The 13,223-nt window shown below is 43.0% G+C and overlaps 1 long non-coding RNA gene across 2 annotated transcripts in view; it reads left to right on the forward strand.

Moving 5' to 3' along the window:
• The window catches only part of LOC120401361, a 34,861-nt gene extending 32,295 nt beyond the window's left edge, over positions 1-2,566 (forward strand). For both annotated transcript variants that reach the window (XR_005596397.1, XR_005596399.1), the window contains exons 2-3: positions 2,131-2,254; positions 2,345-2,566. This is a non-coding gene — a long non-coding RNA (uncharacterized LOC120401361). The remainder of the gene's footprint in view (positions 1-2,130; positions 2,255-2,344) is intronic.
• The last annotated feature ends 10,657 nt before the right edge of the window (positions 2,567-13,223 follow it).

Raw genomic sequence — 13,223 nt, forward strand, 5'->3', positions numbered from 1 at the left:
CCCACCCTGATCACTTCACTGTGCATAGGTCCAGTTCGAGGATTCAGAGAAAGATGATTTAGGGGAGACCCACAAACAACACTAAATGTTATATTAAAAGGCAAGCAACTGCCTTTATATGCATGGGAGAGAAATTCAGATTCCCTCTCCTCATCCTCCTGATCCAGGAGGGACTGATTCCAGCTATTTTGTTGGGGTTCATGATTAGTTGCCAACACAATAGGCCTGGGGGCCACTGGATGGTTGTGTATGCATTCCAGTAGATGCTAGCCTTTATCCAGAGCTGTACAAACATTGATTAATTAATCACCAGGGCCTCTCTGTCAGTACTGTTGTCTCCATCTTACGTATGGGAAAAGTGAGGCAGAAAGTGATACAGAGGGCGTCAGTGACAGAGCCAAGACTGGGACATAGGAATCTCTTGCACTCAATCTCATGCTATTGAGCAGTTCCTCATTGTGGTGAGATTCACACTGGCTCCTTGGTAGTGGAAGGAAGTGGAAGGAAGCTTGGCCTAGTGCTACAGGAGACATCCTGGGCAGCAGTGTCTCCCCCATTCATAAGCTGATTTGGGCTCCTCCCAAAGTTTGAGGGGCTTGTAGCTGTTTGCACTGTTCCCAAATGCCAGGGCTGGGTGGCTGTCAGGGACTCTGAAATTTTTTTCAGAAAAACTCATTGATAAGCTTTTGATACCAGCAACACTTTTGTGTCAGTTACATTCTCAGGGATATTTTTGCAAGAAAAACGACTAGAAACTTCCTTTTAAAAAAAAATTCCTAACTAATAAAGCTGAAATTAGCACTTTCTAATCAGGGATGCCATGGCCCCAAGTTTCATGGCCCCCAAAATCTGGCTCTGCCCCAGTCAAGGGCAGACAAATATAAAAGCCTCCCCATCATTATTATAACCTATTAATCTTATACAAGTCTCTGTAGGACTCGCTGCTTGTGGGCCCATGAGACTGCAAGACTTGAAACAAATAAGCAGGTTTTGTTGTCTTACACAGAGCTTCCCTTCCATCTTGTAACAAAACAAAGAAAGAAAACGTAAAAAATAAACATTAAACATATAAGAGAAAACAAGATGTTCAGCTCTCGGGGAGATTGCAATTGATTTGCCCTGTACTGTATACACATCAGTAGTTCTCTGTGCTGACTTTCAAAAAACCTACTAGGTTCTGCTCATTCTCTCCCAAGGGTTTCCCCTCTATGAGCGGCTAGTGCTGAAGTCTGTCTGGTTTGGGAGGGTTTGTGCAGGCACGAAGATACTTCTATTCAGCAAGGCTAGCTCTTCAAACAGTAAAGACCATGCAATACGCATCTAGAGCCAAATTTTTCCCTCCATTACACCTGTGCAACATGATGGACTTCAGTGCTGTTGCTCTGGTGTAACTGGAAGCAGAATTTAGCTCTAGCTTATAGGGATGATGCAAAGATTCAGGTTTTTGTGAAGCCTCAGTACTTGTAGCTTGTTGGGCTGATATCAAGGCATAAGTCTCTGTGAAAGTTACTAGCTCAGCAGCCATAGTGTGCTAATCTGATGTCAAGAGTCAGCCCACTGTCAGATCACTAGGTCGACTGCTTTAGAGTGCTGGACTGAATCCAAAGCAGGGTTCAGAGGCCTTTACAAAGTTACTGGCTAAGCATGAGTGATTAAAGACCAATATAAGAAGGGGCGCTCACCAATTCTAGTGGTTGTGTATCTCCATGGTGTCTGTCATGTGGTAAAGTGACATTGCATCGGCTTGTGTGATGGGATGGGACATACCAATGGGAAGACAGAGAGAAAGAATTGAATGCATCTGAAGAGTCCATCTCCCCAAGCAGGCCCATTGCTAGTCAAACAAAAGTGTGTGTGAGAAAGTGTTTATTGTGCACAGGGTTTGGAGCTATATGGGGTGGGGGTGGCGGTGGGGGCTTTCAGCTGCCACCAGAGGGGAAGAAAGAATTATTTCCCCTGAGTTTTGGAAAGGGGAGACGAAAGCCACTAACTCCTAATTCTTAGAGGAGGAGGCACCGGGTCCTATCTCTTTCCCCCTGGAGGGCAAGAGGAAAGAGCTTCCTGACTAAAAAAAATAATAAAGACGGGGAGCTTCCATCTTAGACAATTCTTCTCTTCTCTTCCCATCAGGTGCCAATGCATCTACACCTACTGGAGGTAAGGCTGGCAGCACCATCTGCTTCCCACAGAGGTCCTAGCTTCTCCTGCTGCTCCCACTTCAGACTCTCCTGCCTGATACAGCGGCACTTCACCAGTTAGTAAAGAGGCAGGAGGAGGGGGAGCTCTGAGGGACATACTTTAATCCTTGGATGATCATTAATTTTTAATCTACTTTGTATTGCAGCTGGATCAATTCCTACCTTTTATAAGTGATACACTGTGCTGATTTGGCCCTGTACATGTAAGAAGAGAGTGGAAGAAAGAAAGGGTAGTGAAGAGAGGCGAGAGCGTATAGTATGGAAGGGCATAAAGTAATGGATGTTTTGTCTGTTTTTTAGCCCCAAAAAATGGCTAAAATTTGCTAGTGTGGAGAAGCAGAACCTCTAACTCAACTGTATTCCCATTGACTCCATCACATTTTTCTTTCCATGACAGTAAAAGAAGCGAGAATACCTTTGTATCTGAATATACAAAATAATAAAGGGCCCTTTCAGTTTTCATCAAACTGGCTTTTACATCCTCTGGATGTAAATCTCTGCCAAACAGAGGAGTTTCAGAGTGTTAATCATGTGGCTCATTTTACACAGGGTAGAGTGATTTGAAGTCATTGGGGAGCAATTATATTTTCAGAGGAGAGTCCTAGGCTGAGGCTGCAGTTTGCAGCACGGCTAAAAAAATATAAACCACTTCTACTACAGCAGATGGTAGTGATTTGAAAAAATCAGATTTAGGAATGGAAAAGACACATTTTTGAAAAATCCAAACCCACTTCACTGTATTTGGCCCAATCCTGTAGTCCTCACTGAGGCAAAGCTGTTGCCTGTATTCAACATACATTGATGGCACTATTGCCCAAGTACAGAGCCCAGGATTGAGCCATTTGTATTGGAAAACTTCCAACAAAACTAATCTTCTTTGGATCTGCATATATTTGGAAACACAGCCTCATTCTCCACTGGCTTGTACCTCATGTAGTCACTTGCACCTGTGCAATCAATCAATGGCACTGTCACTCTTTACAGAGCATCAGGGGCAGCTCTGGGCATTTTGCCACCCCAAGCACGGCAGGCAGGCTGCCTTCGGCGGCTTGCCTGCGGAGGGTCCGCTGGTCCCGTGGCTTCAGAGGAAGCCGCGGGACCAGCGGACCCTCCACAGGCACGCCTGCGGGAGGTCCTCTGAAGCCGCAGGACCAGCGGACTCTCCACAGGCAAGCCGCCGAAGGCAGCCTGCCTGCCACCCTCGCAGCGCCAGCAGAGCACCCCCCGCAGCTTGTCGCCCCAAGCACACACTTGGCGTGCTGGGGCCTGGAGCCGCCCCTGCAGAGCATGGTGTATGCACCAATGAGTTCTTTGATAGTTGCTGAGTCCAGTGTGCAAGTGAGAGGCCCATCCACAGCAGAGTCTTTCCTCCTCTGACTCCAGTCATCACAAAGCTTGATCCAGTCTGCTTCACAACGCTTCACTCCATCTACAAGCTGACTCCACCAACCACAGCAGCATTCTGCACTCCTTTCCCAATCATCCACAGAGAGTCCAAAGGATACTAAGGCATCTTTGCAAACATCCTGAAATCTGCGCAGCAGTCTGACTCTCTTTCTAGACTCTCCACGAGCTTAAGAGTACAGCACACTCTTTGCTGTGCACCTGTGAAAAGTGGGTGTAAAATATTCTTTTTTGATTTGGTAGCATTGTATAGCCTTTTGCATAGGTGTAAGTGACTATGTGAAGTGCAAGGCAATGGAGAGCCAGGGCTGTTTTCTGCAGGGGAAGAGGAGTCTGAAGATCAATTCACTTGCCTCCTTGAGCTTGCCAGCCAACCAGGCTATCACAAGCATGCAAGGTGGCAAACTGATTGGTTCCCACACAGCACTGGAGTTGAGACAAACTGGAAGTGAGAAAGGAGCCAGCACAGTTGCAGAGGAGTGGTGTGTGTGTGTGTGGAGATGTCCTTTTTGAAGAAAATGCCTAGAGAAGCTAGCCTGGATGGTAAAAATGGCAGTTTATCACTTAAATAAAAAACGACCAAAATGAAAAACAAAAGAACCCAGATAGACTTGAACTATCAAAAGATGAAACCTGACTCTGAGGCTGAGTCAACGTTGAGTTTTCCTTAACATATCTCACCCCTGCACTAGCCTCATGGAGCTCCACCGATGGTAGCAACAGTGGAGCTTTAGGACAGACAAAACATTGGCATCTTTACCATCCTGACAGCTGATCCTGCTCAGAGCCTGACTAGACAAGAGGGTAGAAAAAATGCTGCATGCACATTAGCTATGCTGGAGTTACCACTGGTAGTAAGCTACTGGCAGGAACAATTAAGAAAAAGCTCTCTGTAGAGCCCAGGAATTACTTCTTAACTAGTGACAGTCAGGCTATCTCCCTTAAGTCTGGATCAGACTTCTAGCGCTTAGCCATTTTCCTTTCTACCAGTAGCCATTTGTTTCAGTCACAGAAAGAAAAATGTGCATTACCTCTACCAGATGCATCAAAGTTTGTCCATTTCTGAAGAATTTTCCCCATTCTTTCCCATGATCTGGGTAAAGACTACGGCTTAATTGAAAGAGTAAACTGGAAAGAAATAATATGGGAAGCTGGTTATGACTCCTATATTTAGATTGCCTAATACTTGCTATCATAAAAGATTCTTGCAAGGTTTTCTATTTAGATTTTGCTTATTTATTTTATAGGAATTCCAACACCTCCATTATTTGCAGCAGGCCTTTGAAATTTGGCAGGAGAAGTCCTTTCCTCTGTCCCATGAAATTCCATTCAGATTTGGATGAAATATAAACTTTTGAAAGTTGTCATTTCCCTTCTGCTATTTGCATCAGCAGCAAAATTTTGGAAGCCTGCCAAAATAAATGAATATAAAGATTCTAAGGAGCCAGACACATGTCACTGCTAAGGCAGCAGCAGCAGGGACTGTGCAGGGAATCCCAGGATCAGGCAGACTGGAAGGAAGGAAGAGAGAGCTGGCTGGGCATCTTCCCACAACTCCTCACCTTAGATCCAGCACGAAACCCTAGTGGCCCATTCCCCTCCTTCTGGGGGCACTACAGGGAAAGGAGTTCCCACCAACTCCTAGGATGGGAAACTGGGAGGACAGGGAGAACAAGAATCCATGATCCCAGCATAAACCTCCCAGACTCTGCAGATGACCCCAGTGTCCCTTTTCCACCTTGGGATCAAAGCTCACAGCCCTCTCTTGCTGCCAGGGAATATACTTACTCCTGAAGCTCAAGTTATAGCAGTGTTGAAAGTTCAGGGATTCAAACCCTACTGATGATGCAACATGGGGGGGATTGAAGTTCCACTGTAGTATGTGAAATACTTGAGTCTTCTGAGAAAGTACTTAGCAGTACTTAAACATAAAAATGCACTTACCCAGGTTTTTCTTTTCATAGTGGAGGTAAATTATATTACTTCAATTTGGAGGTGAGTCAAGCAGTAGTAGCTTAGCAGTTTATTATACAAAACAACATGAATACTTGAAATCATCTCTAATACAGGATTACTATTCTTATTTTTAAATGTACTTCAGTATTTGAAGGGGTAAGTTTCATCGGAAAAATGTATTTGGAAAGCTGCACAATCAGGACGTCTGATTATTACTTAATAGTTGTATTACAACAGTGTTATCCAGAGGTACCAACCCTGGCTGGGGCACCATTGTGCTAGGTATGCTGTACAGGCACCATGATTGGGGCTCCAGGAGCCCAGGCTCCAGCCTGAGCCCAAACGTCTACGCCGCAGTTCAACAGCTCCTTAGCTCAAGCTGGAACAGGCTCACTGCTGGTTTTTAATTTTCGTGTAGGCATATCCTTGAAGTCCAGTATAAGAGAGGGTTTTTTCAGATTATCTTGAACCCCAAGCAACATAAGGTAAGCGACTGTTATACCAGAATAAGAGCATGTATCTACACAGGGACTATACCAATATAACTATACATTTAAATTCATACCTTATCTTATACCACTCGGGAGTTCACTATTGCTGTTGATTTTATATGGATCGCTGTCAGGGTAACCCCCCCCTCTGAACTTTGGGGTACAGATGTGGGGACCCGCATGAAAGACCCCTTAAGCTTATATTATACCAGCTTAGGCTAAGATTTTAAGGCATAACTGATATTAGACCACAAGTGATTTACAACAATTATTCAAAGAGGGAAGGTCACTTGGGACCCCCAAAAACCCCCCCCCCCCCCAAGTCCCCCCACCCCTTCCTTCAGAGGCTTGAATAAAAACCACCCAAAAGTTGCCTGAGCAATATGAGCACAGATGAGACCCAGGACTTCTTTTCAACTCATCAATCTAAAAGGTTCTTAAAAGAAGAAAGAAAAAAGTAAGAAAAAAAGTAAGAAAAAAAGAAAATCAGGAAGAGGTAACTTTTTACAGAGTAATAAAATAAAGTAATAAGGAAGACAGAGGAGTAGATTTTGATTTACACATTTCAACAGAAAGAACAAACTAAACTTATAGGATAGCATATTCACAAAAGTCAAAAAAAAGATATACTAATAATGCCCCTACTTACACTTACAGTGGTTTTGGTTTTAGTTGGATTATTATTATGGTTTTGGTTTTAGAGATAGTACCTTTTCTCTTTTCTCTCAGATCGAGCGAACAACAAACAAATCCCCCCAGTTTGAAAGTATCTCTTTTTCCATTGATGATCCTTCTGGTCAGGTGCCAACTAGGTTATTTGAACTGTTTAACCCTTTACAGGTAAGGCAATCCAGTACAGCTGCCAAGGATTTTATGCTACTGAATGGCTGGCATACATTAAGGTTGCTACTTTTCCCCCTATATTCATGACAAAGGCGCTCAGATACTACAGTAATAGGAGGCAATGTAAAACCCATAGATACCTAAAAAACTCTCCCATGTAGACAAGGCCTTACACACATGAATAACTTTATGCATATGAGTAAACACATGCCTAAATGGTTGCAACATAGGGCCCTACAGGTGACATATGAAGTGTTGCAGTGTTGCCAGCTTTTGCAACTTCGTTGCTAGGCTTGCAAAAAAAATTTGTAATCCCAGGTCCTGGAGTTAGGTAAGTATGTAAGACTCTGGTTTCCATAAATAAATAAAAATAAAATAAAAGCCTAGTTCTCATGGTGAAGTGGGAAAAAACTTGAAAACATGGCCCATGTGCACCTTAAAGGCTCAAAAACCAGAAGGCAAAGAAAGAGAATTCTTTTTTTTTTAATTTGTAAAATATCATTTCAGCTAATCTTGTGATATTGTTGAATCCTGATTTTTGAATACTCAGGTGAGGTGGAGCTGAATAACATTTAATATACCTATATACATATGCCATTTAAAAAAATTAAATGCCAACTGTCCCCATCTTCCCCATAACTATCATTAATTGACTGAGATTATTGCCATCATCGGTAACAAACAAGGCAAAGATGATTAGATTGATTTGTTAAATTTAAGTGAACGTGTCGTGAGACTTGAAAACTACATGTATAGATTGTAGGGTAGGGTTTTGGCAGGAATTTTTCTAGGCTCAATCTAAATCCCAATTGGAATTGTGGGGGCAAACAATTTAATTAGTTTTAAAAGGCAGCTGGACAAATTTATGAGTGCAATCGTATGACGGGCTTGTTTGTGATGAAAGGGGCCAGGGCTCAACATCTCTGGGGCTCACTTCCAGTTTATGTCTTATGTTCCTAAAGGTCGTGCTTCAGGGCTTCAGGGCCAGCCACTGGCAGGGGTCAGAAAGGGATTTTCCCTCCTCCCCCAGTGTACTCTGGGAGGGTTTTATTTATCTCCTGCCTCTGAAGTATCAGGGACGGCCAGGGCTGGAGATGGGTCATTGGTGGTGGTGGCCCAGGGCTCTGAGGAGGCACTGAGCATTCTCTCTCTCAGGTGCTTGGCTGCTGATTCTTGCTCACATGCTCAGGGTCTAACTGATCCCCATATGTGGGGGTGGGAAGGAATTTGCCCCACATCTGATTGGTAAGGCCCTTGCGGAGGCTGGGAGGTTGCCTTCCTCTGCAACATGTGGGTGCAGGGTCACTTGCCAGGGTTATCTGCAAATATCTCACTTAATCATTTCCCTGCCATTGTGGGGGTCTCGAGCACCGGTGTATCTCAATCCCTCCTGTTCTCTGCCTGTAGCACATAATAGTCTGCTCCTGTGAGCTGTAAGACTTTGGTCTCATTTTGTTTGTTGGGTTGGTATGCAGATGCTGGGTGGGGTTGATGGCCTGTGCTATACAGGAAGTCAGACCAGGTGAGCTACTGGTCCTTCTGGCCTTAAATGCTATGATTCTAAATTACATTTATTTCTTCATTTAAAGGGGACATGGTCAAGGTAAAAAATATTTTAGCACACTAACTTCCTTACCTACGTTAGTAGTAACACCTTATGTTAGAATAAAACAACAAGAACAAATACAGTCTAATTTACTTTGCACTATTTATACTGTTTACTTTCAGCCCTTCTTCACTCTCTTTAAAATAGATCAGTTTTACTTTCATTTATCTGAATTTCATGCACAATTTGTCAATGCTAGATTGCAAGCACTATAAGGGAATGTTTAAATCCAAATTAAAAATCTGCTTTTACTGACTTTTAAAAAATGGAATGAAAGCATATTGGGTGAAAGCCTGGCCCCATTGAAGTCTATGCTATTATGGTATTGAAATCCTTTTTAACAATTTGTTTTCCTAACCTACATACCATTATAACTTTAAAAATAAATTTAATCAATGGTCTCAACAAAATCATATACAGATGTTTACTGACTATTGTCTAAACAAAGGTAAAATAACTTTATTAGGGAACATGTCTGTTAATGGAGTCTCAACTGTATTAAAAAACTATTTTTCATGATGATGCAGTGTATTCCCACAGTGTTTGACTAATAACCAAACACAGTTTTTCTGCAAACTGTTAAATGTGTTTTATATCTATAACAAAACATTTCTGAGAAGTCGTTACTGTGGTTTCTGATTATTTATCTAGTTAGTAATGTGCAGTTATAAACAAGTGCTGGTTGGGGTTGTTGAAATGGGAGATAGTCCCTATCAATAAAGAGCATGGCACTGGCTGGTGGCATTTCGGGGTTCCATTCCCAGCTTTACCATAATACAGGTTGTGCAAGCCATTTAACATCTGTGTCTCAATTTTCCCATCTCAAATACGGGAATATTTACCTACCACACAGAGGTTTAGAGACAATTGTTTTTATAGTGCTTTCTGTCAGTCTAATTATCTATCTTAAGAATATCAAGTACCATAGTAGCTAGGTACTTTGGGTGGGAGCCTTGGAGGAACTGAAGCACCTAAGCCCAACTGGCTCCAGATGGCAGGTTCCCGTTCATGGACTGCAAGCAGAGATAGGCACCTCCCTGCAGCCTGGACTTAGGTGCCTACCACCATGAAAGGGATAGTGCGTATCCCTCTCATCGTCATCACCCGTTGGCTAACTTAGGCAGCTTCCTGCCTGGCATGCTAGGTTTTGCGGACCACATTCTTAGGTGCCTATCTCTCCCCATTCATTGTATGGGGACCCTAGGCACCTAACTCGAGCTTTGGGGATTGCTAGGGTGTTCCTGTGTCTCTCTAGGTGCCTAAAAGTTAGGTGCTGTGACACACAGCATTGCAACTCCTACGTCCCTTTTGTGGATCCCACCCACTGGGCCTAATTCTGCAAGGTGTTAAACTCCTAAGAGGCACTGAGTGCCTTCACCTCCCATTGCCTTCAAAACATCGTCTTTTCAGGCCAAACCAACCTTCCAATGCAAAGCAGCAAAGAATACCCACTTCTTCTTCTTCTTGATCCGAAGAAGTGGGTATTCACGAACCAGACTAACACGGCTACCCCTCTGATACTTGATTCCAAGACAAAGTTATAGTGGGGTCTAAAATAAAAGCTTTGCAAAGAAATCTGTTTGCATCCTTAGCTATGGAGAGTGGCTGCTGCCGCTCCATAATTCAAATGAAAACACTTTTGAATGTATATAGCACCTTTCATCTAAGCATTGCAAAAGGCCCAACTGTGCAAGAAACTGACTGTGCTCCTCCACCCAACTTGCTTTCCAAAGGCCAGTAAATACTTTCTGTTATAAGTGCCTGTTTACATGTTCATAACTTACTGAACCTTCTTCCTCTGGGAAGAAGATCTCAAATTAGTTTCACACTGATCGAAAAAGAAACATGCAGGGTAAAAGGATGCCGTCACCTGCCAAAAAAATGGTAAATCCCATCCAAAATCTTGAAAAAATATGGTGTGTGTGTATATATAAATAAAGATACAGGGTAAGAGGCAGTGCTGTGGCATAAACCAGGCATGGGAGGGCAAACTCAGCACTGGTGAGGCCTCATCTGGAGTACTGTGTCCAGTTTTGGGCCCCACACTACAAGAAGGATGTGGACAAATTGGAGAGAGTCCAGCGGAGGGCAACAAAAATGATTAGGGGGCTGGAGCACATGACTTATGAGGAGAGGCTGAGGGAACTGGGATTGTTTAGTCTGCAGAAGAGAAGAATGAGAGGGGATTTGATAGCTGCTTTCAACTACCTGAAAGGGGGTTCCAAAGAGGATGGATCTAGACTGTTCTCAGTGGTAGCAGATGACAGAACAAGGAGTAATGGTCTCAAGTTGCAGAGGGGGAGGTTTAGGTTGGACATTAGGAAAAACTTTTTCACTAGTAGGGTGGTGAAGAACTGGAATGGGTTACCTAGGGAGGTAGTGGAATCTCCTTCCTTAGAGGTTTTTAAGGTCAGGCTTGACAAAGCCCTGGCTGGGATGATTTAGTTGGGTTTGGTCCTGCTTTGAGCAGGGGGTTGGACTAGATGACCTCCTGAGGTCCCTTCCAACCCTGAGATTCTATGAATCTATGAAACATGGCTTTAAGACTCCTTTGTACCACCAGAATCTGGGCAGCTCTGGGTACCTGCACAGCCCCTTCAGTACATGAGATCAGTGCCAGATGGAGCAGGATCATGAACATGAGACTTCTGTATTGTGAAAATGCTGTACTGGGAAGCATTTAGGTCTGATTTTAAGCCTTTCCCTGAAAGGAAGTTTGATATGGATTTGATCTGACAAGACTTTAAGTGTGTGCTTGTAGATCAAGCTCTCCCCTCTCCCCAGGTATAAGCCTGATATTTAACCTCTCAGAATATCCCAGGTGCTTTGGTGAAGATAAGTATAATCTGTGGTGACATCTAGGCTACACTGTGAGAGAACACTCCCTCAGGAAATATACAGAAAGTACCTGCCAGAAGACGAGTTCAGTGGCTTAAATATGCATTTATACTGTGTTAGGTGACTAAAACGATACTCAAAAGTGGTGAAACTAAACAGAACGGCCACCATTGGGAATAATTCATTAGAACAATTTTCCAGTGGTAGCTTTAAATAACCAGATCTTAAAGTTCATTGGCTTTCTGAAAATGTTGTCTTTGCAATTATTCAAGGCCAAAGCATAGCCAGTTTTTAAAACTAATCTTGCAAATATTCACTCTAAAGATCCTTCAAAATCACTGTTGTAATGGCACTACTTTTTAACTAGTTTGATTTTAAGGCCATCCTTAAATAAACACTCTGGAGACTTCTTGCCTTTGAAAAAAGAAACCTTCAAAAGATCAAGCCCTGGGAGCAGAGGGGCAATTAGGCCTTGACCAGAATCAGAAATGTTTTGCTTTCAACATTATCTGTGTTAGCAGCAGGTTTGACCTCTGTAGTGGTGGCACTTCTCAACTGTTTTGTCTGCCTCCTTTATGCTAGATGTGATGTCTCTGAACAAACGCCCGAAGGGACAGCCTAACATAGGTTTAATGGACAAGTTTCTGACTACAGCTGGACTGGCAATGTCAGGCAGCAGGGGAACCAGAGAATATTCCTGGCACTCAATGCCTCACCTCAGCATTTGATATTTAGCGTCACAACCTTGTGGTACTTCCCTTGAACAAAAATGCTTTCTTAAATATTATATTTCAAAGGTATTCAGGCCTTAGAAGCATTTTGCTGGGAATCATCAAATTCATATTATTTGACCCAGGCCACCCACATACAAGTGGGTTGCAACTGGCTGTCAGAGCTCTGATGACACATTTTCCATTTCTGGATTGTTCTGTTTCAAATTACTTTGTTCATTTACTTCTTGCTGTTGCTTGTCTGTGACTGAGTTCAAAGTGAATATTGTGATAAAGACCTGTTGCAGAACCAACATGTTCCATACTTGCCTTTCCCCCTGCCCAAGAAAGGACATGACACACTGTTCTAGACTAGGAAATGTACAGCTTATTTGTAATGTCTTGACACCATGCTTTTTATAGTGCTATTTTCAGCCATGGAGTTTTCACTTAGGGTATGCCTACACTGCAATCTCAGGTGAGACTGCAGCACAGGTAGACATATCCATGCTAACTTTACCCATGCTAGCCATTTCTCTGACCTGTTTTCCATCACTATGTCTGACACTGCTGTAGCCACATCCACTACCTAGGGCATTCATTCACAGATCTGATATTTTCTTGTGGCAAGAGGAAACACAGAATCAGTCTTGTAGTTATTAAATATTCTGCCCATATTTGAACCTTCTTCCATGGATGTGGAAGAAAAATGGCTACAGCGAATTCAGCGGACTCTACACAAACATTGACTGCTGAGATCTTCAGGTACGTTCTGTGTGTTGCACTTAAAGCAATATTTTTGGTTATACAGCATTGTCATACCATATATTCTAAGCTTTCAGGAACAGGGAGCTAAAATGAATCCTCACTTCCCCATCAGTAGATACAGTACATGCTCACAGTACTGTTTCAATTGATTCTTATAGACTTGCTCTTGATTTCTGGAGTGAAGTGTCTCAGTGCCCTTGTGGTTAACTGGAAGTTTCAAGGTTATTTCCCTGCCATACCACAGCATTGTCTTCCCTACCCTGAAAATGAGGCAACCCTGGGTAATATCACTTGAACTTTCTAGGACACCCATGAGATCCACTGGAACAAGTTTTCTTTGTGTATCCACCATGCACAATACTCCCAGAATCCCTGGATACTCTTATCAGCATTAGAAAAGGTCTAGCTC

The sequence above is a fragment of the Mauremys reevesii genome, linkage group 3 (genome assembly GCF_016161935.1).
Source record: "Mauremys reevesii isolate NIE-2019 linkage group 3, ASM1616193v1, whole genome shotgun sequence".
Taxonomy (NCBI): domain Eukaryota; kingdom Metazoa; phylum Chordata; order Testudines; family Geoemydidae; genus Mauremys; species Mauremys reevesii.